This window comes from Haliotis asinina, chromosome 10, assembly GCF_037392515.1.
Source record: "Haliotis asinina isolate JCU_RB_2024 chromosome 10, JCU_Hal_asi_v2, whole genome shotgun sequence".
NCBI classification, from domain to species: Eukaryota; Metazoa; Mollusca; class Gastropoda; order Lepetellida; family Haliotidae; genus Haliotis; species Haliotis asinina.
The window spans coordinates 2,612,140-2,638,700 of record NC_090289.1 but is presented as its reverse complement, the minus strand read 5'-3'; the positions used below and the strand labels follow the sequence as shown (position 1 = coordinate 2,638,700).

General features: G+C 39.4%; 1 protein-coding gene across 3 annotated transcripts in view; it reads left to right on the top strand.

Moving 5' to 3' along the window:
- LOC137298340 (uncharacterized) overlaps positions 1–26,561 on the top strand; it is a 187,434-nt gene that overhangs the window by 132,602 nt on the left and 28,271 nt on the right. The gene's annotated exons all lie outside the window — the stretch shown is intronic.

Here is a 26,561-nt window from a genome sequence, read left to right as displayed (position 1 = left end):
GCACTGGTGAGTTTGTGTGGATCAACAGGAAATGGTATGTTTTCGAGAATGTGTTTGTTCATGCATTGTTTTGGGACGACTTTGCAGGACCTAGATCTGAATTTCTCGATGACATCTTAAGGCAGTTCATGCAGCAAAAATCTTCTTTGTCACCGTAATGCCAGGGATATTGTCAGTGTTTTCTGACATACGGGTGTCTGATGACAGTAAAACCTATGGTGACCTTCGGCTGTTACAACAGTTGTAGCAGCCCGCGTTTTCTGCTTCCTTCTGTGGGCATCCATGAAGACCATGTCCAAGAACAGCATTCCATAAGACGGTACAGTTCAAACAAGCTGTGCAAGATGCTCTTCAGTAGGAACACAACCATGACGCCACAGTTCGTACTAATGATCCTCTCTAAAAAACCCAGGATCAGTTCAAGACATTCAGTTGCAGTTACAGATCTAAACGAATCAGGACTGGAGTTGAAGATGACATCTCCAGGTCATCTACCTTCTTCCTTCGTCGAATGGCTTCACAGTCAAATGACATCACTTCTGACATAGATCAACGACAACACGATGGCTCAAAGTGAGATATAAAAGACAAACTATGTTGATTCTAAAATCCCCATCCTTGGTGCTGATTGTAGTGCATCGTATTTCTACTAATCTTAAGGCAGTTCATGCAGCAAAAATCTTCTTTGTCACCGTAATGCCAGGGATATTGTCAGTCTTTACTGACATACGGGTGTCTGATGACAGTGAAACCTATGGTGATCTTCGGCTGTTACAACAGTTGTAGCAGCCCGCGTTTGCTACTTCCTTCTGTGGGCATCCATGAAGACCATGTCCAAGAACAGCATTCCATAAGACAGTGCAGTTCAAACAAGCTGTGCAAGATGCTCTTCAGTAGGAACACAACCATGACGTCACAGTTCGTGCTAATGATCCTCTCGATGAAATCCAGGATCAGTACAAGGCATCAAGTTCAGTTGCAGCTGCAGATCTAAACAAATCAGGGCTAGAATTGAAGATGGCATCTCCAGGCCATCTACTTTTTTCCTTCGTCCAAAGGTTTCACAGTCAAATGACATCACTTCTGGCATAGATCAACGACAACATGATGGCTCAAGGTGAGATATAACAGATCAACTATATTAAACGAAATCCTTGTGATGGAGCAGAAATTGAGGGATACCCCGCAAGTTGGCAAGTATTTTTACGTAAAGAGACTCTCTATTGGCTGATAACCAAGAACATTCATACTACCACTCTGACAGTTCCTCCAGACCTTTATCACAAAGACGTGTGCAGTTAAAAATGCAGGGGAGACAAATCACACTAAGTTCCTACATACTGTTCTCAATACCAATGATCAAGAAGCTGCTAGACATCTGCTCAACTTCAGTTTAACCTACCATTGTTCTCCAAAGATTTAGAGGTCACAGATCCACCCTACTACAACTACTGCTGCTGCTGATTCACCTCAAAAGAGGAAACCAAGAAAACAGGAAAGAGCAATATCAACCCCACTAAGACGCCTAAGGCGCCTTTAAAAAGCCCAAGATTCCCCAGAGTCTCAAGGCATCAACGATTCAACAAGTCCTGACGCCACTGAAGAAGCCGGACATAGTTCTGCTCAACTGATCAGTCCTGCACCTCAGAAGACACATTCTTGGAAGCCATGCATCAAGAGCATATGTTCCAAGAAGACATGTCACTGTATAGAGTCTCCAACATTCTCACAAGACATTCTTCACAAAGACACTTGCAATCCCAATAATCACCTGAAATGGTGGTGAGATTTTGTGCATCATCGCCAAACGTATTTCAGCCCACCAACGTTCCACCAGTACCATAGACAGCGTTCGTTCGTGCAGCAAACGAACAAAACCCAGCAAAACCCTAAAGAGCGAAAAGACTTCCTTTAGGTGTCAGTGTGGCTCTCACAGAGCATAACAGGTAACTGTAATAATGAAAATCGATTTCATGTTTAACAAGTTCTTGTTTTTAGCATAGATGAGAGCAGCATTTCAGTGCAGAGTCCAGTCCACACAGATTTGACTTTGAATTGGAAGACACATTGTGGAAGAGGAACCCATGCATGGAAACAATATGGTGAATCTCGTCAATGATCTAGTTTGAAAGCGTAACAAATCAGAACCCCAAGTTTGTTTGACTATGCTCTGCAGCTACTTACCTTCTAGTAAAGTTCATGAAAAATCATGACCTGATTGGCAACCCTCATCGATGGTCATGAATGAACAACCCATGTTGTCATCTTGGTAGCTACTGATTCTCATCATGGTGGGACACCAGGTTTTCACACACCTTATGACACCAGCTTAGTGAACAACAGCTAGCAGAGTGGTCTGTGAGATATCTTGGGGAACACAGGATGTTCAGGACTTTTCGTCCTCAAGAGTGTGGGAAAGGTAAGTCAGTTCTGGCCATGGATCTCGTGTGCAGCTGTCAGTGGGTACATTCCCACCAAAACGAACAGTCCGTTTCAGGGCCACACAGATCATCTCAAAGAATGCATGAAGAAATACATGCTGGAAAACGGTACCCTTCCCCCACTGACCCAAAGACATTCTCCATTGCAACGCCCGCCATTTCTCCGCACAACAGACCAGCTGGCTGTGACGCTTGTGTCTCCCGGCCATCTCTACTCCTCCTGTTGGTCTCAGTGCTGACATTCATGCTGGCTTTGTTTAAGTAGATACCAAGGCATACACCGACATATAAGTGCTTGAAGTGCTATTTTCATCTGAACATATTTCCAAACAGGGAAAACAAAAGAAACAAATTACAAAAAGTGTTGACATAGCAACAGATTAATCGTTTCTTGAATCTGACAGAGGTAAGGACTGCGTGGTGCGGTTTGCTGGGCAGTACAGAGCACCAGGGGGGAGTCGGCTATCCTTCGCATATTTGTCAACTTACTGGATGCTTCCAGAAGGGAGTTTATTTATTAGTAGTTGTTTATTTATTATAGGGAGATCAATATATGGCAATAAGATTTTACACAACCTGTTGGTCAATTCGAGCCTGTCCCGTGTTTATCCGGTGTTCCATGTGTTTTGTGACCAGAATCCATCTATTATATGGTCTCCATTGTGACGGTGGGTTTGTTGTATGCAAGGGTACAATAATGATCAACAAAGAGAGTCCAGTGTATTTGTAGGATGTTGTTTTGACCACACGTTTGGCGTAGTCAGTATGACCTAGGTCCTGCCTTCAGGATTACATGGATTAGTGTTTTCATGTGTTCAAAGTAGTGCGGCATCTTCATCAATACAGAATAGTATGGTACTGTCAGGATCCGAGTGTGTCATTGTTTCGAAATATGTTCCTCCGCTTTCCTGCATTACTACGTGCTTTGTAGTCAGGAAATTGTATCCAGTCGCTTTGATTTTGAATGTACTCTACATCCTACACGTTTAGAGCTACTTCCAGTATTTGGATATATATCCCATGTTCCCAAATATCATGATCTATGTTCTGTCATGAAGCAGGCAAATGTTAAAAGTTTTGAAGGTAATCCATAATATCGTGTACAACTGATGGTGTAGGAAGCCTTATTACCTTGGTCACTGGGGTTTATATACTAGTAAGTTAGCTGTTGTCTTCATCCTTGGTGGGATTTGGATCATAGAGAAACACCCCAGACACTCAGCATAAGTAATGTTATGTGTAACTATTGTTTTACAGCAGTTGTGTTAAATTGTACTTGAAAACCTTCACAATCATTAATTCTTGATTCAGTGTTCCTCAGTTCCAGGTTTTGGGACAGAGGTTTTGAGATTTGTTTCTATTACTCCTTCAGTTCAGATTCAGAGTGTTTCCCCTTATAACCAATCAAAAAATAAATTGCTATGCTTTTAGAAATTGTTGGAACTTTAGTGTTTCCTGATTGAAACACCCAAACAAAATTGACCAAATTATAATACCAATTCATTATGACAAAAATAAATGCTGATCACTCGACGAGAGTCAACAGTAGCCGTGCTGGAGATTGTGTGCCGAGATATTTGACCGATATATTTTTCAAGTGCTGAATTTGTTATTTGAGGTTTAAACATTTCTATACGTATGCTATACTATAGACAGCTGAGCATTTGTCATACCATACATAAATAAAATTATCCTACTTGGTAAATTGTTCTTGCGAGTCATATTTAGGATGTCCGGTTCGCACATGTCATCGGTTCCCAGTTTCGCAGGTCTACGCTCATGCTGTTAATCACTGGGTTGTCTGGTCCAGATTCGAGTATTATATATCGAGTAGCGTAAAACTAAATTCACTCATTTTATATGTGAGTATGGGTTTGAGAAGGACAGTCAAGTCAGCGCCATAAGAAATGATGCAGAGAATCCATGACTCGCTACAACCCACTTCTCAGCAACCAACTCCAGTGGTGACAGGAGCTTACATGAGGTAGCACAAGTCCTCTGGAATGAAGTTCCAGATCACATACAGCCTTTCACACATTCCAGCATGGAGTGGAGATCTGTTGCTGGTGTAAACAACCAAGGACTTGCGCCTGAGCAACGTTTGGGTATAGGCACTATATAAAGCTGAACATTATATAATATTTAAAAAGTAGGGGATATTCCATTTGGCGAGCATACCACTAGCCAATGACAATGCATATGAGTAATAGTAATATATAGCCATATAGGTGAAACATTGCCAAAGAAATGGAGTAGACTGTCTCATTTTCCCTCAGTTTCTCCTCATCATCTGTTTCCTTCTTGGCTTCATCATTTGCATTTTATATCAGTCTTGTAAATCCAGTATCCCCTGCTTATTTGGAATGGTATGTAATAATAGCAGTCAGTGGCTCATGGTGTTAGGTCAGCAATCATTTTGCAGGAGAGAAGGACAGTCCATAATAACAGTGACACAGGCAGTGTCAACTCGTAGGTCGGACATCTTATCAAACAAGCATCAGGCACAGTGATGGAGGCATTCGACATCACCATCATTGGAGGAGGCAACTACTTGCCCAACAGCTGGGACAACCATTGCTTCTATGTTTAAAGGGTTGTACGGGGTTTAACGCAGACTATCGATCAAATGGCCATATTATGCTGGTCTTTTGAAGCAATTTCGTGATGAAGTTTAGACTAGGGGAGAGGTTAGATCTGTTGGGTGCCACACCAGTTATATAGGTCTCGCAACAGTGTTGGCTGTTTCGCACATGTGTGCTTTTCTGTGTCTGCGAAAAGGCTACTAGACATACGTTAAAATATCAGGCTTCACATTAAACTCGAGGTATGAAAGTATCCAAAAGCAGGTCGAAAGAGTTGTGTATGACTTGAAATACGTTTTATCAAATGGTTATAGAAGCACTAGCAGGAATAGCCTGAGACATGTTTGTATTAATTTCTGTTTAAGTTTGAGTATGGTCGTCGTTGTCATCATCATCATCATCATCACCATCATCATCATCCGTCCAACGCCCAAAAAAGTTGTCACCTGAAAAGAAACAAGTCACATGTACAGTTTATATTGACAGTATAGTGTTTGTATGGACACATGTGCAAGCACATGGTGTTGCCCAGCGATAGTTCATCCATGGGACCACGGTTCTCGTCAACTGCGAGATAACAAGGGAAGCGGACATAAAATCTTGACGGTTATTCTACGTCATGTGTCATACATTGAATTTTACCTCACAGACATGGAACAAGGGCTATTTGTTCAGCACGTAATCACTCTATGTAATCAGAAAACTGGACAACAATATACAAGTTAGCGGAAGTGGCTGTAAATGTTGTTGAAGAAAGCCTCTACAAGGTAAAAACCTTGGAGTTAACTTTGTGTAGAGACTCTTTCAGTATTGTCACAGCCCTTTGTGTACAGTACATACCCATGCGTACTTAAAGGAATCCACGGATCCATAGGTAAATGAGCAGACGGTGACTACATTAATGCATTCAATCACTTATAGCGGGTACAGCAACGTGCACTTTAACTTGAACAAAATACTGTAACTATGCACTCCTAGTCCAACCAGCTGTGACTGAGATCTTCGTAAGGATGGCAAAGCCACTTTAACTCGGGGCGCCAGGTGGCTGCAAGAGTTGTATGGTCCCAAGAGAAATATTGATATCAAATGCTTGAGGGGAAAACAAAGCGCTTTGAGCAAGCTTGTAGATAGAATGGAGTTTAGCGCTATATAAAAATACCAAATATAATGTAATATACGTGCACCTCGAGCACGAGCAAGTCGGTTGCAAATTTACTCGATGTGGAGTCTATTAAATATTTCTCTGCTTCAAAGCTATTCTCAAAACTTGTATAACATTCTTATCTAGTACTAGATGCTAATATATGCTAATATATTTTGGGTTCAATTCTTGGTTGTTTATATGATGCTAATATTTGTACAGCGCCAATATCCAGCTCATCATTGGATCTCTGTCTTTTGATCTGGCATTAAAAAGTTAAGAAAGCACCCAATGTTAAGAAGGTACACCCAATGTTAAGAGGATACACCCAATGTTAAGAAGGTACATCCAATGTTAAAAAGATACACCCAAAGTCTTGGTAGACACTAACAACCTGAACTAAACCAGACAAACATTACATGCTCAGTTCTGTCCTCCTACTAAATCAATATTAGCTAATATTTCGTACGCATCGTGTGCGGGTGTATTTGATGGTATGTGAGGTAGTTTTATCCAATATTTAATGCACCTCATTGAAACTGGAGTTCTCAACAGCCATCACATTAGGAGTGTTAATGCCTGTACAGTATAGTCTTTATATGCAAGAAACTGGACGCTCTCTGCCACGTCTGGTCTTTGATGTCCACATATTTCGCATCCATAAAGAATGCTGTGTTTAATATTTCAATGAATGTAAATCTTCCCTCAATACATATCAAACACTTTATGTCTGAATGTGATTGATCGAACCGGGTTTTTGGCGTGACGAGTGAACGTAGCCTAGTGGGGAAAGCGTTAGTATGCTTTGACATTGATACAATGTGTGAAGCCATTTTCTGGTGTACTGTTATATTGCTGGAATATTGCTTTGGACCGGCGTATAATTCATTAAAATCATTCTTTGGAATTTGCTTTAATTCGTGAGTTACCAGACTTTTAGAATGTTGTGCAATGAAGAGGACGTTTCTTCATGTGTCATTTCCACGTGTGTCAGTTCTATCATAGGACAAAAAGAATAAATATATAGAAAAAAGTGCCGGGAAAGGTCTACATGCCAGAACACCTAAGAGGTCATGTCATGGTTGTCATCACGTGACTATCGCGTAGATTTTTATTATTTGAGACTTGGGGCAATTGCTCCCACTTCTGGTTTCATGCTGAAATATTCAGGCAGTTGTACAACAGCTTTGTGCATATGCAGACTTTAATGCAGCTGGTGGTAACTTTGCCTTTGAAAAAAAAAACAGTGAGTATTGAAGCCTTTTTCCACATGGCACAGTTAACGCAAATCGTTAAGCGCCCACGACAGAGGCAGGACCATTTCATGCTTACAGGATGGTGAATACATAAGAAGTGCTATTGCCGTCTTCGGGTGTCTCCCTCTGCCCTTCACCGTCTGAGGGGCAGGTTCCGGTCCACTGTCAGACTACATGGCAGACTTCGCTCCGGAAGATCCAAAAACCATCAAAGGCAGATGGCCGTTATGTTGTGCTCCAAACCCTTCGGAACTGATGCACAATTGTCAGTGCTCAGTAGCCTCAAGCTACATGGGAAGTCTGTCTTCCACATGCTAAAGAGCAGTACATGCATAGTAGTCCTTATGAGGACCTCTTGGTGGAGCTAAGGTTTAGGAAAATTCACTGACTCATCCAAGCCACGTGATCACCGTCAGGTACGACATAAACAGCACATCACAGGCAAGGAAAGGGGAATGAAAGATAGTTTTTTTTTCAATGCAGTCAAGCAAAATACCCTTCATGAGAAGAGAAAACACAGGGAACGTGTCATGAGTAGACAGACAGTCTAGTTCAAAAGGGTGCGCGCAGAAACGAGGTAGTCAATGTCACCTTGCATTGACTACAGCGCTGAATACATCAGCATATCAAATAGCCCGTGCTCGGCAGAACGTGCGACCTGAAACTATTGTTAACAATTTCTAGACAAGGAGCTGAATTGTTCAGCCCTGTCACGACTTGGATAGTTGAGCCCGATGTTTATATGGCATTCATGCTAGTTTTTCCTCTTTATTTCATGGTCGGAAATCCAGATGGCTAGAACCATCCATATCATGTAGCAGTGTGACAGCATGAGGCCCTGTCACATATGGTCATCGTTTTATGCTATGGCTTAAGGTATGATCTCAGATGGTACAGAAAAGACAGCCCAGGTGCCATGTAATAGCTGTTTTTCCGTTATATTTGAGTGCTAATAGTTTAAGATGGTTTTCACTGTCTTTTACTTTACATTTTAATAATAGGTTTAATTTTTGTGTGTGTCACTGGCCTGATGCCCCAGTGCCTGTAGTTCTGCATATTCCGTCTTGATATTAATCATCGAGAGTAGGCTTGTAGTTCCTGTCACAATTGGTCATTCTTTTATGCTGATATGTAAGGTAACATCTCAGGTGATTATGTTTGTCAGAACAGAACGATTCCGGTGTAATTGTAGGATGTTGTTTTGGCCATACGTTTGGCCTGGTCCCGACTGCATTAAGTACTGACCAGTATGGCCAACGTTCTGCCACCGGGATTACTTGGTTTAGTGCAGGGTAATGTTCCAAGTAGTGCGGCATCTTCGTCAATATACAATAGATCTAGACAGATGTTTTGTGTTTTTCAGTATATGTTCATATATCTTTGTTGAGTATGATGGGTATCCTTGATTCTGGAATTAGTATCTGGATGGACTTACATGAGATTTTACCTGAGTGTCAAGCAGTATTCAGAGCTGACTATTCAATAGTCCATAGCATATTTGTCCTTCAATCGCTATGCAAGAAATATCTAAGAAAACCCAAACATCGATTTTGTGCAGCTTTTCTGGACTTTAAGGCCTTGGAAAGCTTTTGGTTTTGTAAATAGAAATAAACTTTATATGTTCTTCTCACCAAAGGTGTCCATGGTAAAATGTTCAAGCTGCTGAAAGATACGTATGATAAGGTATCAGCTCGTCTTAAAGTTGTAAATAAGAGGTCTGAAATCTTTTCTGTGTGTTATAAATGTTTCTTCCAATGCTATGCTTGGTGAAATTGGCAGAAACCCAATTATGCATTTAGTTATTACGGCAGATGTATCAAATATTGGTGCACAATATTACGTATGGACGATAATCGACTCCTCAAATCATGTTATGAAATGTTAAAGCTGCACGTTGATAGTGGCAGCTGCAACTATGTGCGGCTACTTTTATTCCGACCTGTGTTTGGATTACACAGGAATGTGGGAATATAGAAACGTCTATGAGTGAATTTTGACAAACATGTCGAGATACTGAAATTCAAAACTGACATTCTAGGATAACATCATCATCCTTTCTAAAAGATTATGGAAAAATCAAATCCGTCCTGGAACCTGAAAAATACATACTGAAACTCTGTAATAATAAAAATCGTGTATGCATGTCATGCAAGTTCCGCTGTATAAACCATAACATAAATGTTCAACAACGCTATAATAATATATATAAATCCCGATGTACTTATGTGTGACAAACGTGCTTTTAATGTTACACAGAATGAATTTCATCTTTTACGTGTGTGCCCTTTCTATTCTGTACACAGAAAACTGTATTTATCTGGTTATTACCATACATTTCCATCACGATTAAAATTTAAACAACTTTTTACAACAAGAATATGCACCGATATTGAAGTCTATTGCAATATGTCTCCAGCGAAACTTGCCTGTATGAAATACACTAATATCAATTATATTAACTTTTTCTGTCCATCCGCACAACATTGTTTCTGGGGTTTTTTTTACTCTCGGCCATGTGGCCTCAAATACTGAATACACCTCTTCTTCCATATATATGCGCTAGTTTTAACTAATTATATTGTGGTCAGTGAAACGAATTTGACATTAGACAAAGACATTCCCTTAAAAGTGAGATAATTGTTCTTGAAGCTTAAAGAGAGAGTAAAATACATAAGACTGGTTGGGTGTATTCATATGTCCAACAACGTGAAGAGCGGTACCCCTCTCTACCCCTCGCTGTGGCGAAGTTCAAAAAATATTATGAAATCAAAAACCTTAGCCATCGTCCTCAGTTTGACACAAGATTTAATTTCACAGCTGATTGAAATTACCCTGAATTCATTAATGCTTATACCATAGATATTAACCTGATCGAAAATGTGCAGCCTGGCTGTTTTAACGTGCCGTTCAATCAAACCTTGCACTTTTCACAAAAGATTTTGTTAATCTTTTACATTAGTCTTTCACCCTTCTGCTCTTCGTATTCAATTTAGACTTTTTCTTTTTCCAAGTCACTGAAAACTCTACGGAAATTGTCGATGTTTGCCGAAGAGCGGCCAGACGTTTGTTCAAAGAATGAAGATAGATCTAATGCGAGGGTCGATTGTCAAATATGAAAAGAAGGTAGATATCAATCAGTCAGTCTTTATTTCTGTTCTTAAAAGGCCACAGGCCTGAAGAATATTTGGAGTTTACATGAGTAGACAGAAGTCATTTATAAATTCTTTTCTAACAATACGTTTTCTTAGTCTCATAGCGAAGTAGATTGCCAGATTCTGTAATAGTGATGTGGTAGTATCTGTTAATGGGGAAACTAATGTTCTTACACTCGGGTGTTTTAGGTGGTTTGTTCGTAGAGTCGTATTAGCAGGACAGATTAGAAGGAAATGTAGTTCATCCTCAACAGTATTCATAATACATAATTGACATATTCTGTTTTTTCTTTGTATACCTGTATACCAGCATTTTCAATAAACAATTCATGGGAAGAGAAACTGAAACGAGAGAGAGCTATACGAAACTTTTTTACGTCGATTTTTGCTAAATTGTCTTCAAAACGTATGTCCGAGTTCCATTGATTATAGTATAAGCATTTTGTGGACAGAAGTAGTGATTCCGACCAAGATTGAAAATACATGATATCTCTCATTCTTTGTGTAAATGATATGAAAAAACATGTATGTAACTGAACACTGTGATCACATCACACATAACCATAACCAGTTTTGTACAGTCATACAGTTTCTTTTCCCATTTTCGTCATTCAGTTCCATCATATCATAACACTTTTTCGGAAACATATGGCATGACATATGCAATAATCTTACCCAATACTTTATGACTTTAATGTAAGATTATATAAACATAGGGAATCTACTCAATTCTCCGTAGACCATCATATTACAAGTGTTACGTTTCACCCCAAGAAACTTTGAGCATGCATATAAATGAACTCTTTCAATACTGTCATATTGTTGTAGTCCCATATTTCAGAGCCATATCAAAGTATCGGACTTCTCTTCATATCGAGTATTTTAAAAACGTGTGAAAGGACATTTCACCCAAAGATCTCGTGTTTTTACAAACACTGATTAAGATTTTCAAGGCTTGGACTGACGATTGTATTGTGTGTTTAGACCAGGAAAGGCTATAAGAGAAATAGAGCCCAAGGTACTTACTGTTATTGTGTCTACTTCAGGACAGCCATGTCCAAATATTTCTACAGACCAAAAGGTATGTAGCCAGGCTAAATGATATTTAGTTATTATTATTCAATCTGCAATCATTATCTTTATTACTACCGCAGAGTACATTGTTTTGTCAGCTACCTTGTTCCTCTTTGTCACTTCCATTACTTACTGTATATGACATTTATGGCCTTTAAAGGCCATCCCCCTTGGCTGTGTCTGTCATCACACCAACTGTAGAAGGGAGTGCTATTGTTTCTGTATCTGTCCATTGTTGAATCTTTGCCTGTCTATTGTTGTTAAAAACTATATATATGTATGCTCACATCTATACTGGACGTGAGACAGGTGAGATGTGAGGGTGGAGGCTGGCATTCCGACCGTCTTTGTAGGGACGACCACGAACAGGATTATGCCGCTCGCAGGAAAGGCCCTGGGGTTGAGCTGGAAGTCCGCTCACCTCATTCACGTATACTTGTTTGTCATGTCTTGTGAAACCAACTAAAGAAGTTTGAACATCAAAACTATGTCTGCGTCTTCATCACCGTATTCATTTGCCTTCGTCAACGTAACTGATAGTTAAAGCAGTTGCCCTTTAAAATACCATTTTTCTAACTGAGAGAGTTTACCACCTTTCTTAAACACGATCATTTTGGTTTTGTCTCTGTTTACACAATTTATGTTGGTCAGAAAATTTGTCTAATTCGTCTATTTGTTTCTGTAAACCGTTTACAGTACTAGAGAATAATACAATATCATCGGCAAAGAGTAGCAGAAATAGTTATATTATATCTGGGTGTAGACGGATCCCATTCGTACATGTGTCACATATTTGTACTGCTCATTAATGAAAAAAAGGAAAGGGCTTAAAATACAACCTTGTCTAACTCCTAGTTCACCAATGAAAGGTTCAGATAATTCATGCTTATTCCTCACACGCATTTTACCCTTTTTGTATATACTCTTCAACATTTTATTCATTTTACTACTAACACCGTATGATTGTAGAAGCCCCCATAGTTTATCCCATAACACAGAATCAAAAGCCTCTGCAAACTAATCGAATAGTGCTTAGAACTTTCCACCTTTCGAGCCGACGTATCTTTGTGTTAGGCTATACAGTATAAATATATTATCTGTTGCTGTATATCCCGCCCTAAAGCCCGCTTGGCCCTCGTTTATCCGATCCTTGACGTTAGTCCATTTAACTAATCTTTTGTGAATAATTATAAGTAAATAACTAGCTGAATATACTAAGTACAGTTTCTCCACGGTAGTTATTAGTATCTTTAGGATCACCCTGTTTATAGATTGGAACGAGAAAGCAAACTGACAGGACAATTACCAGTGTCGAGAATAATGTTGAAAACAAGCTCAAGATATCGAAGTAAATTCTGGAAAGATGTTGTCTGTTCCCTGTGATTTATTACACTTTAGATGGTTTATACTGTTTAGTATTTCAGGTGTGAGGCGACACCTGTTTGCATCTGGGTTGTTATCAGAAGTAGAGAATAATGACTGAAAGTAGTGGAGCCATTCGTCGATTTAAATGTTGTTATTGTGACTTAGTGTTTCAAGTTGATACCAATTTTGGGGGGCATATTTTCTAGTTTTTTCTTTCTTTTCTGTTCCATAAATGCCTATCTCTTTTCCTTACAGGTTGTGTTATGTCTATTTTTAGCTTTGTGGTACCTCTCCAGGGACTGCAAGGTTTTACCTTTTCGGAAGGAGTTCAGAAATTTACACCGTTCATTTTTTAAATGACTAAATGATTACATTCGTCGTCATATCAGATATTCATATTATGGTTTTTTTTCTGAAAAGGGGCATATCCGTTTTTTTTCATATCCGAGGTAACTAGACACAACGCTTCCACGACATAATCTACACAATGATTTATATCAGTGTATGCTACATCAACAGATGTATCAAAAAGGTCTTGTATATCATCCGATAGTAAATTATTTCTGAATTACGACAGCATCTTGCTATTCCGAACACATTTGAGCATGCGCCACTATCATTGGATCCAGAACAACACCTTCTCAATTGATCAATAACAGTTCTATTTTCACAGCAGAAGCTAATGTCATATCGGCAGCTCTTAAATATATTGATAAACACCGTAAACATAAACAGTGCATAATCTTTTCCGATTCTCTTTCGTGCCTTCAGTCTGTTAAAAATCTTTCTTGCCGGCATTCTTTTTCATTAGAAATTACTGAATTCTATATTCTCTTTTGTTCCTTGAGACTATTAAAAACCTATATGGTAAACATCCACTTTTAATAGAAATAATGGAATTGTTTAATGATCTGGCTACTGGCCAATATGATATCGTCTTCTGTTGGTTACCCACCCGTGCTGGAATTTCTGGTAACACATTGACTGACCTTGCTGCTAAGGCAGCACTCAGCAAATCTGTGACATCACTTCTTATTCCTTACACTGATTGTGTAAGCTACCATCATATCTTATATCCGTGGTCTGATGCAAATGAAGTGGGACTCCCAGGTAGGTAGAAATAAGTTACATAAAACCTTATATTGGTTATACCTATCTGGGTTGTCAGTCCAGATTTGAAGAAGTCATCATGCGACGATGTCGTATTGGCCACACAACATATGCTAATGCATACCTATTGAAAGGAGAAGATCCTCCGTATTGCATCGACATCCCATGTGATGGAAGAATCACAGTCAAGCAGGTCCTGCTTGACTGTGTTGAATATTCCATCACAAGGGATAATTATTTTAAATCAAGAACTATGAAGGATCTTTTTAACAACAATAGTTCTCATTTACTTATTGCATTTTTAAAAGAATTAGATTTGCTAAATGAATTGAAAATTACGGTGGCGTATTAGGATCACGGTGAAAAATGTTTTTAGTCTCATTATCTCCTACGTAGGATCTATTATCTCCTACGTAGGACTTAGTATCTCCCGTGTACATTAATCTGAAATGGTCTACTACATTCCCCCAGGCACGGAAACTAATTCCTTTTTTACTGTTTCTGTCACTGTTTTAGAGATTACAGTCATGTGTTTCATTTACGTTTAGAGTCTATAGTTATGTGTTATATTTACCATTGGAGTCTAAAATCACGTGTTCTATTTATTCTGAGAGTCTATTGTTTCTTTCACCAGTAGACTCGTGTGTTCAACCATACTACCCATCAAAAGCTCAGATACACTATTGTTAATATAGCCGCACTCTCCATTCAACTGTTCTAAACTAGATTTTGCAAACTGTTCCACACTTATTAAAGGCACTTTTATCCCATGAACTGATGTATAGTAAATCGAATTTGTAACGGTGACAACGCAATTGTCATGCGTTCAAGAAATGATGAAACGGCGAAAAATGGCAAATTCTTATCAAAACTTTACACCAAAACGCAGCAGTTCACATGCACGATATTTGCACACACATTTCATCAATTTGATGAATCATCCTAGTGCAATTTATCTGCAGAAGGTTTGCACAGTGAGACTGTGTAGTGACATTGTGTTCGTGTCATGAATATGCATTGACGTGCATTTCTACTATCTAACGTCCTGCATAACCAAACATTTCTTAATTTAATAACCCCACTTCATAATCCAAACCTTTAAAAGGATACGTCGGGTACTGCATAGCAGATAGTATGCCCTACGTAGGAGATACTAAGTCCTAGGTAGACGATACTCTGCCCTACGTAGGAGATAGTGACATCAAAATTTTCACCGTGTCCCTGCTACGCTTCTGTAGTAAATAGGTAAATATTTTATGATTGGAAGTTTAAATTAGTAACAGAATCGTTAGTGGCTGTATCTTAGAGGGGGGGGGGGGGGGGGTTAAAACACCGTAAAAACAATGTCCTCCTGAGAGGTTACGTAAGTCCCAAAACATTACAAGCAGATTTAAACCTTCTACTGTTTTTAATCGTAGTATGATTGTATTTTTTGACTAGATGTGTCTAAATTTGCTAACATCTGAAGGGATGGTGTAAATCTATCTAGGGTCCATGCGGGTATTAATAGTACTGTAAGTCCCCATGGTCCCTAGTATGGTGATCTACCTTCAGTTATTGGTGATCTATAGCCTGTTTTTATACTGTCTCCTACGTATTTGAACTCATTTGAACGCTAGTTTAACTTATAAATTACTGCGATATGCTAGATGGTTTTACTGTCCTTCGTTGACAGAGTTTCATAATTTGCATGTATGTCTGGTGGATTTACAACTTATTTTAGTCCCAATATAGCTGAAATATTGCCGATGTGACTTTAAATGACTCACTCACTCGCCAAACAAATTCTGTTGCTTCAGGATTACATTTAGATTTGTCATTCATAGTCTTTGGCTGTACTAGTGAGTGATGGGCACGTAAATCTAGGGTTAATGGGGTGGGGTCTTGTCTTGTTGGGGTCGTAAGACGATGACCTGTGGGCTTGTCCTACGTCTCTAGGGACTAGATGGGGCAGGTTCTTTGCCTCCCTGGTACTGGTGCCTATGTCCAGTACTTTCTTTTTGCTCTCTGTGTAGGTTTCGTTCCTGCCGTCGGGTATAAAGTGTAGAATAGATAGATAAATTGAATACGATGAGCAGAAGGGTAAAGGACTGATCTACAAGGTGACCACAATCCTTTTGTGAGAAAAGCATGATTGAACCGCACGTTAAAACAATCGGTCAGACTTTTGTCACCCCTTCTGTATTTTATGTAATGAGTGTAGAGGTAGAATTTTCTAAAATATTCGAATTCATTTCTTCGCCGATTTTGTTGAAATTTGAAATATATGTTAATCATACTATATGAATACAATAAACGGTTGCAAATGTCAAAATATTTCTTTCAAATATTATTATCCAAATAGAGATTCGAACCCATGTGAATACATTTATGTCGGGATTAGACTAGACTTTCATGGTTAGAAAGCCTGATAGGTTTCTCTTGGGTGTAATGTTTGGCTAACTGGTCCCCAGGGTATACGTTCCCATAAATCCGCTCAGTACCCTGGATGCTCTGCGCTGGCTGGCTCCGCATTCTCACAGTAGTCAATCAGCAAAGCCGCCGTTACAACCGAGTCATACAGACAAATTGGCAGGTCTGAAACTTATAGAAACTTTAAAAGCAAGACGTCCCCCTTCCTCTTTCAGAGTACCTCTTATCTGCATTATTTGTGTTTAATCGGTTTGATAATTTAAGAAGTGAATGTGAGTTGTGACTGGTACTCACCACTTCCCAGTGTAGATCCCTGGGTCTAGATTCTCGACGCTCTCTTAGCGCTACAATAGTCGTAAGTGCCATTCATTAACATGAACTAACGACTGTCTTGGGGCTAAGAGACCTTCGAAAATCTAGGCCCAGACTGGAGAAAAAAGCAGCCAAGGGGGTAACAAATTTGTCGGACCGAAATGCATCTAGCGTATAGTGGAGATTTATAGGAACGTCAGCAGCAGCAGGAGCATCGATCTACGCGACTGGGATACGATGACGTGTGTCAACCAATTCCCCACAATAAATCAATAATTTGAAGTTATGCATTATGTTGTTATGTAAATGCTACCGTTGCGTTGTAGGGGTGAGCGGGGACGGCCGAGCTGGTTAATGCTTAATTATAGTGAAGGAGAGGAAAACTGGGTGGAAATGCTAGAAGTGGAAAAGACGGCCTAGCTGGGGAAGGTGCATTTCGATCGCATGTCTAAACAGTGAACGCATTCCAAACATCAGTGGAGGCCTGAATCTCCGTTTCGTGGGATATATCTATACTAGGCGCTACACTCTTATCAAGTGAGAGTGTTCCAGCAGGATGGCCTTTCTGTAACCACTGACATAGCCTGCAATGAAATCCGCTCAACAACCCCACACTCCCCTACAATGTCAACTAGTACACTATCACACAGAGAACCCTACATCTGCTGATATACACCCGATACATGACAACAGGTACACTATCAGACACTGGACCCTGCATCACTTGCTAAATTCCTGGTACACGAAAACTGGCATACTATCAGACAAAGGACCCTACATCCTTTGATACATATCCCTTACCCGACAACTGGTACACTGTCAGACAGAGGATTCTACATACTCCTATATATACTCGATTAGCTATTCTCCAAATCTTCGTAGCCCTACGAACTTATCAAGTCCATTCTTAACACACTGGCTAAAGTTAAAAATTCTTAGTGCTATGAACATTTCGAGTATAAGGTATTCAACAACTTGTACATTACACAGAGGGCCCTATATCCCCTGAGATATACCCACAACAGTATACGTAGAACTGGTATACTATGAGACAGAGGACTCTACATTATGTTACGGTCAGTAATTTGCCGTGACAAAAGGTATAAGGAAACCCCTCACCAAGATACAACGATTCACAATAGAGGTTTCTAGTGCAATGCAAAAAAATCAAATCTAAAGTAAAGGGTCACAAATAAAATATCAACTCACCAAAGGCTTGGTTTACAGTGAGAGACAGTTCTACTAAATCTTTCACGGCGGTCAGTCTTGGATGTACGTGGATGTTGATAATCAGATGAAGAGACAGATAGATGTAGATAGGCCGAATGATGACAACTCCAATATAACTCTGAGTGTCAGTCCGTATGTGTGTATCGTGAACACAACTAGCTTTACATATAATATACATGGTCACTGATTCTTGAGCATTCCAGCGAAGTATCACAATCAGGCTCGTGTTTACCAACAGTCAAACACACATACTCATTTGCAAAAGAGTGCCTAAGGAGAGGCAGCTCTAAAGCGCAACCTTAAAGGGCTTGCCTCAAAAATGCTAATACCGTGATATGAAATGTGACCCATAAAAACTATCATGTGAGATAGTTGTTACGCGAGATAATGAAGTATTACCATGAAGTACTGAAGGAGCTGCCATTGGCAGCAAGGTACATTAAAATATACCTCGCAAGTAAGCGGGGTACATTGCAAATGATAGAAGAGCGCTTAGCTAGTCAGAAAATATACCCACCACACAACAACTTGTACACTGTCAGAGACAGGACCCTACATACGCTGATATATACCAACAGTATAAAAAATGTGGGGTATGGGACCAGCCGATATAAGCCATAGCATAAAAAAGTATCCTTCCCTCGCTCGTAAATTTCAAAGTACCCCACAGTCTTCCTAAAAGTACCCAGCAGTCTTCCTAAAAGTACCCAGCAGTCTTCCTAAAAGTACCCCACAGTCTTCCTAAAAGTACCCAGCAGTCTTCCTAAAAGTACCCCACAGTCTTCCTAAAAGTACCCCACAGTCTTCCTAAAAGTACCCTTGCACCCATGAAGAGTCACCTCCTCGTGGTGGGTGCTGGGTAACGCTAAGTGCTCTTCTCCCGTGTGGACCCGTGACAGAATGTGTTCACAGCACCCCATTGCTTGTCTTAAGAGGCGACTAAATTGGGCAACCTGTTTGCCGTGGGTTGCGTCCCGTGTCGGTGGAGGACGGGATGCTGGTGGTTGAGGGCAACTGGGCTTTTGACCATGTTCTGTTTGCCTAACACACCACTTCGGCCCTTACTTCACCTAGACGGGTGGTTGAATTGGCCCAATTCAACCAATCGGCTGGTCATGCCAAGCCCTGTGCATGGACTATATATACATGCCATTGCACAAATTTTATTTGGACATTTTAATTTCGGTCTTGGCCTTATTGTTCATCGATATGTTCTGAGTTTGAAATGCATTTTTGAAGTTCTTACCTTGCCTAGAGTCTTATGCCCAGAAGGCGGTGGCTCATGGTCCAATCTGGTAGATTAATTATTTATAATTCTTCTGCTGGAGTATGTCATGTCCGACATGTCCGAACTTGACATAGCCTGCGAAATGAAAGCTCAAGGTGTGCTTTATGTCAAGCGTTTTTCAACCCGGAAAAATAATGAAACTATCCAAACAAACACGTATCTGTTTTCCTTCTCGTCTCCAAACACCCCTAAGTCAGTAAAGGCAGGCTACTGTAACATCCAAGTTGAAACATACATCCCCAACCCGCTCAGGTGTTTTAAATGCCAGAAATACGGACACGGTGTATCTACCTGTACATTGTCTGTTGTGTGTGCTCACTGTGGTGAGAAGACACACACAACAGAAGATTGTGACAGTGATTTTAAAAAATGCACCAACTGCTCAGGCGATCACTCATCTTCTTCGAAACAGTGTCCAATTTGGAAAGAGCAAATGGCAATTAACAGAATAAAGTTTACTCAGAATATCTCCTTTTCTGAGGCAAAAAAACTGGTAAAGAGGTCTGATCTTCCAGAGAGTTATGCTACGGTAGCAAAAACATCATCGGCGTCTACCTCTAAAATAACAAAATCATCCACAGGATGCCAAACTACCTTGACCTGGGTAAATTGCGACTCTCCACAGCTTTTGTACCCTGCTATATCATCCCAGACTGAGGAATTACTTCCTGGTACATGAAAGTCTTCTTCTGATGACAAATCATCATCATCTAAGTCACACTCAAAATCCCAATCGACAGCTGATAGTCAACAAACGGTGAAAAGTAAACCGAAGCCAAAGCCTGATGCTTCAAAACAACAAAGTGGCAGAGCTCCTAAAGGATCACAAAATAAAATTCAATTGTACAATAAGTATGGGTCTCTTGAAGATATGGACGTTTCTGAAAACGTCCATTCTAGGGCACATAGCTTATCGCCCTCCAAAAGAGTGCGGGGTAGATCCCCAATAAATCCCCCCAAAAGATAGTTTATTCCAATAATATTGTACAGTGGAACTGCAGAGGATTGAGGACTAATTTACATGAATTACAGCTATTAGTCCAGGATTTTACACCTTCAGCGATATGTCTCCAAGAGACATATTTAAAACAAAAAGATACATTTGACCTTCGTCATTTTAATGCATATCATTGTTTTTCACCTCCGGGTGATAGAGCCACTGGCGGGTCATCCATTCTAGTTAGACAAAACGTTATTCAAAGCCCTGTTTCACTAAATACTAATATGCAGGCTGTTGCTGTGAGACTTACTTTACATGTAGCGTTTACGTTATGCTCACTCTATATTTCGCCGTCTTCGACTTTTGCCAAAACTGATCTTCAAGCCCTGTATGACCAGCTCCCGAAGCCCTGTATTATAATGGGAGATTTAAATGGGCATAACCCACTCTGGGGAAGTGTAAATACAAACACTAAAGGTAAGTTGTTGGAGGACTTTTGTTCTGACAATGATTTATGTATTTATAATGATGGTTCCAGCACATATTTACACCCTGGGACAGGGACCTATTCTGCTCTTGACTTGTCATTGACAAATTCAGAACTACTAAATGAATTCGAATGGTCAGTCCACGATGACCTATGTGGAAGTGACCATTTTCCTACTGTATTAAAAGCTGTAACTCCATCCGATGTTCCTCCATCATCAAGACGAAATTTTAAAAAGGCTAACTGGGCTTTATATCAAACACTGTGTGCTGAAAAACTTAAACCTGAACGTTTTATTGACGTTCCGGATGCTATTAAATGCTTTTCTGATGAACTGAATTCCATAGCTGATGAGTGTATACCAAAGTCCTCTGTAGTTCCACACATAAGAAAACCATGGTTCAACGATGACTGCAAACAAGCTAGGAAGGCAAGGAAAAAAGCTGAACATTATTTCCGTCGCCATCCTATGGTGCATAATTTAAATAAATTTAAATTTTTAAATGCTAAAGCACGGCGTACTTTTAAACAGAACAAACGCCAATCTTGGCAACATTATGTATCCAAAATAAATTCTCGGACACCCATGTCCAAGGTATGGAACATGGTCCAGAAAATCAAAGGTAAAGGTACTAAATCTACTGTCCATCATCTTAAACATGGAGATCAATTGCTTACTGATAAATCAGATATTGCTAATAAACTAGGTGAAACCCTTGCTAAACACTCTTCCTCTTCAAATTATGTACCAAAATTCCAGCAATATCAAAAACAACAAGAAAAGAAAACTATTAATTTCAATTCTGATAATGGGGAAGATTATAATGAACTATTTTCTATTCATGAACTCCATACTGCTCTTGATCAAGCTCATGACACTGCTACTGGAGCTGATAACATACATTATCAACTCCTGAAGCATTTACCAGAATCCTGCCTAGAAACTCTTCTCAATATTTTTGATGATATTTGGACATCGGGTAACTTTCCTCCTTCATGGCGTGACGCCATAGTAGTACCAATACCTAAACCTGGACGTGATCATACGGATCCATCCAATTATCGTCCGATTTCACTAACTAGCTGTGTTTGCAAGACCATGGAACGTATGATAAATAATCGACTTGTTTGGTACTTGGAAACAAATAATCTTATCACAGATATACAATGTGGTTTCCGTAAAAATAGAAGTACTGTCGATCACTTAGTGCGACTGGAATCATTTGTTAAAAACGCACTAATTAACAAACAACATGCTGTGTCTATCTTTTTTGATCTTGAAAAAGCTTATGACACAACCTGGAAACATGGCATTTTGAGGGATTTACATGACTTCGGTTTGCGAGGTCGTTTGCCTGAATTCATTGCAAAATTTTTAAATAACAGGCAATTTCAAGTCCGCGTGGGTTCTACCCTGTCTGATCATTATAATCAGGATCAGGCTGTTCCACAAGGCAGTATTTTGTCTGTCACTCTTTTTAGCGTCAAGATCAACAGTTTATCTAAAGTTTTAAACGATTTAATAGATGGATATTTATTTGTGGATGATTTTAATATTTCTTGCCGCGGTAAGAATATGCATACTATTGAACGGCAACTGCAGCTGTGTTTAAACAAAATTGATAAATGGTGTCTTGAAAACGGCTTTAAATTTTCTAAATCAAAAACCAATTGTATACACTTCTGTCGTAAATACAAACCCCATAAAGAACCAGAACTATTTCTCAGTGGTACCCCAATCAAAGTCGTCAAGCAGGCCAAGTTCTTGGGACTTATTTTCGACTCACATTTGACCTTTTTGCCGCATATTAAATCCCTTAAAGCCAAATGCCTGAAGGCACTGGATTTATTAAAGGTTGTTTCAAATTCAAAATGGGGAGGGGATCAATCTACCCTTCTTCACTTATATAGATCACTGATCCGATCTAAACTTGATTACGGCTCCATCGTATATGGTGGCGCTTGTCAAAGCAACCTAAAACTACTTGATCCTGTGCACCACCAAGGTCTAAGACTTTGTCTTGGTTCTTTTAGAACCTCTCCTATCGACAGTCTATACGTCGAAGCTGATGAGCCTTCTCTCAACTTACGTCGTATCAAACTATCTTTACAATACATTACAAAATTAGCTTCTAATGAGTCTAACCCCGCATTTAATTGTGTTTTTAATCCTCTCTATGAGGATTTGTATAACAAAAAGTCTTCCCTTGTTCCGCCTCTTGGGCTCAGAATTAAGCCATTTCTTGCTGCTTCTAGCATTGAGCTGGACCATATAGCTCCTTCCCGTCTTCTTTCTTCTCCTCCTTGGCAGTTGGTTAGGCCCCAAGTTGACCTAACATTAACATCACTTAAAAAATCAGAAACGAATGAATTACAGTTTAAACAAGAATATAATCAATTGAAACATAAATATAGCAATTATAAATCCTTATTTACAGATGGGTCCAAGGACGGAGGCGCTGTGGCTTGTGCCACTGTCACTGGATCCAGAACAATATCTTCTAGATTACCCGATAATAGTTCTATTTTTACCGCAGAGGCTAACGCCATATTGACAGCTCTTAGGTATATTCAGAGACACCCTAAACGCAAACAATATATAATTTATCCCGACACTCTTTCTTGCCTTCAGGCTATTAAAAATATTTCTTGTAAACATCCACTTTTAATAGAAATTATTGAATTGTATAATGATCTTGCTACTGGCCAATACGACATCGTCTTCTGTTGGTTACCCAGCAATGTAGGGATCTCTGGTAACACATTGGCTGACCTTGCTGCTAAAGCAGCACTCAACAAATCTGTGACACCACTGCTTATTCCTCACAGTGATTACAAAGCCACTATTAGATGTTATATCCGTGACCTGATGCAGAAGAAGTGGGACACCCAAGTGGGTATGAATAAATTACATGAGATAAAACCTTACATTGGTTATACCCACTTGGGTTGTCAGTCCAGATTTGAAGAGGTTATTCTACGACGATGTCGTATTGGACACACTAGATATACTCATGCGTACCTGTTAAAAGGTGAGGATCCTCCTTTCTGTATCCCTTGTGATGAGAGAGTTACAGTCAAGCATATTCTGCTTGACTGTGTTGAATTCTCCATCACAAGGGATATGTATTTTTCAGTTAAAACAATGCAGGATCTTTTTAGCAGCGTTAGTTTTCATTTAATTCTTGGTTTTTTAAAAGAAATTGATTTTTTGACTGAATTTTGAGCAATATGTTTCTGTAAAAAGATGTATTTTAATAATTGGTAGTTTGGATTCGTAACTAGAATTGTTAGTGGCTGTACCATCAAAGGGGGTTGAAGTATTGTAAAATTATTGTCCTCCTGAGAGGGTATGTAAGTCCAAAAACATTGATAGTAAATTTAAGTCTACCACTGTTTTTAATCGTAGTATTCGTGTTGTTTTGATTGTGGCTAGCATATTGTACACTCGCCAGCGGCTGAAGGGATGGTGTAAATCCAACTAGGGTCCATGTAGGTAGCAAAGGTACTGTAAGTCCCCATGGTCCTAGTATGGTGATCTACCTTCAATTGTTGGCGATCTATAGCCTGATTTTATAGTGTATTGTCCAAATGGTGTTGTTATTTTTAACTTTCCATGCTAGTTTTAATTCCATTTGTGATATTCTAGTTGTTTTACTGTCCGTCGTTGACAGGTTTTATAGCAGACATATAATTAATTTTGATATTAGATGTTCTCGTCACGATATGGCTGAGATATTGCCGATGTGACGTTAAATTTTAACTCACTCACTCACTCCTAAAAGTACCCCACAGTCTTCCTAGTGAGATGAAGACTGTTGGGTATGGGACTAGTTTATATAAGACAGGGAATCAATTTGTAATTATATCAATTTAAAATATTGACTTCAGTGAAACAATTTTTCATCCTCTTCTTTTTCATCATGTAAAGTATCTTTAAATTTATCTTCACCCTTTTCTACAATCGCAGTTTGTAATTTAACAGCAAGTTAAATACCAATACTACCAAGACATAAAGAAGTAACATAAAAAAAACCTGAATATTTTGATCCTCTGACAAGAAGTCTATGACTATTATCCCGAAAAGGTTCTCTCCCATTTACCATTAAAGGATGATAACCAGATATTTTTCCATTTATTATGATTGGTTTACTTTTATCATATAATTTCACCCAATCAACAAATTGAGAAGAATTAGGTAATTCATGTATTTTAATTCGAAGAATAGCATTATCTAAAGGGGAACCATTTCCATATTAATAAGAGTAGTTTCAATTTGTGAAAAAAAAACTGGGTACAGTCGAACCCCCTTTACTCGGACCCCACATAAACCCCGCCTTCCGGACAACCCAGACAACAAATTTTCAACCCATTCTTTCATATTTCCATTTGAAAATGATCTACTTATCCAGCAGGAAGTATCTGTGCGCATATGTAAGTGCCACGTCAGTAATCTTTACCACATGAATAAATGTATTCACTGTTAATCTCTCGGGAGGCGTTTGATGTGAACTGAGAAATTACCCATCAAAACATTAGAGATGCCTGTTGCCAGGTGTTGTAATGTGAATACGTTACTTACCCATCAAAACACTAGGGAGACTTCACTTCACTTCGTCACTTCAGTTGTGGCAGGTGTGAGAACATCTTATCAGTTACGAAAATATATTCTACTGTATATAGCGTCGCGTCACATTTCTGTAGACAGGCATTTATCATAATGGCAAGTCAGCCTGCTACACGCAAACGTCACTGTTTGACTGCAGCCGAGAAGTGTGAGATTTCCAAATTTAATGAAAGCCATCCTTCAGCCAGTTTAGACCACATCAGCAAACATTTCGAGAAATCATTGGTAAATCTACTATTGGGGACATCTTAAAGTCTAGAGATAAATGGTTAGGACTATCAGAAGATTCGGCCTCTATTTCTCGTGCCAGAAATGCAAAACACCAAAATTTGGAAGAAGAATCTTTGGATTAATGACTTAAATAGCCAAAATGCAGTATTAAATGATGCAATGATTGTTCAGCAATTGTTTGGCACACAACTTGGCAATTCGGATTTTCCCTATTCACGTGGTTGGCTGTCATGTTTCAAATCTCGTTTCTCTCTCTCCAAGAAAAACTATCAGGGCGAAGCAGCTAGTTCAGGCAAAACAGCAATTTCAAATGGGAGAGAAGAGTTGAAATCAGTGCTGAAGAATTATAAGCCTGATGATATTTTCATTTTGGATGAGACAGGACTATTTCCTGAATAAGGCCCCAATTACAAGCTCGCTTCAAAGGCTTGCTCAGGCGTCAAAAGGTCAAAAGAGCGTATCACAGTAGCACTCTGTTCCAATGCCAGTGGGACTATGAAGATGAAATCATTTGTCATTGGCAAGGCAAGGCAACCAAGGTGCTATGGCCGAGATTTCAACCCCGAAGTCTACACTGACTGGCTGAGATATTTTGACAGGACCTTGCGTCTTAAAGGCCGTACTGTCGTCTTACTGTTAGACAATGATGCCAGCCCCAATAACAAGGATGTTTGACTGACCAATGTCAGGGTGCACTACCTACCACCCAACACCACTGCCCACATACAGCCTATGGATGCTGGGATCATCAGGAACTTTAAAGCCCTCTATAATAAGTCTTTTTTGAAACATTACATCATCTGTGTCGAGAGAGAACAACTGCAGACACTAACTTTAAGGTTAGCAATCCGGTTCGTGAAGTAAGCCTGGTATGATGTCAGTGCAAAGTGTATTAGCAATTGTTTTAAACACG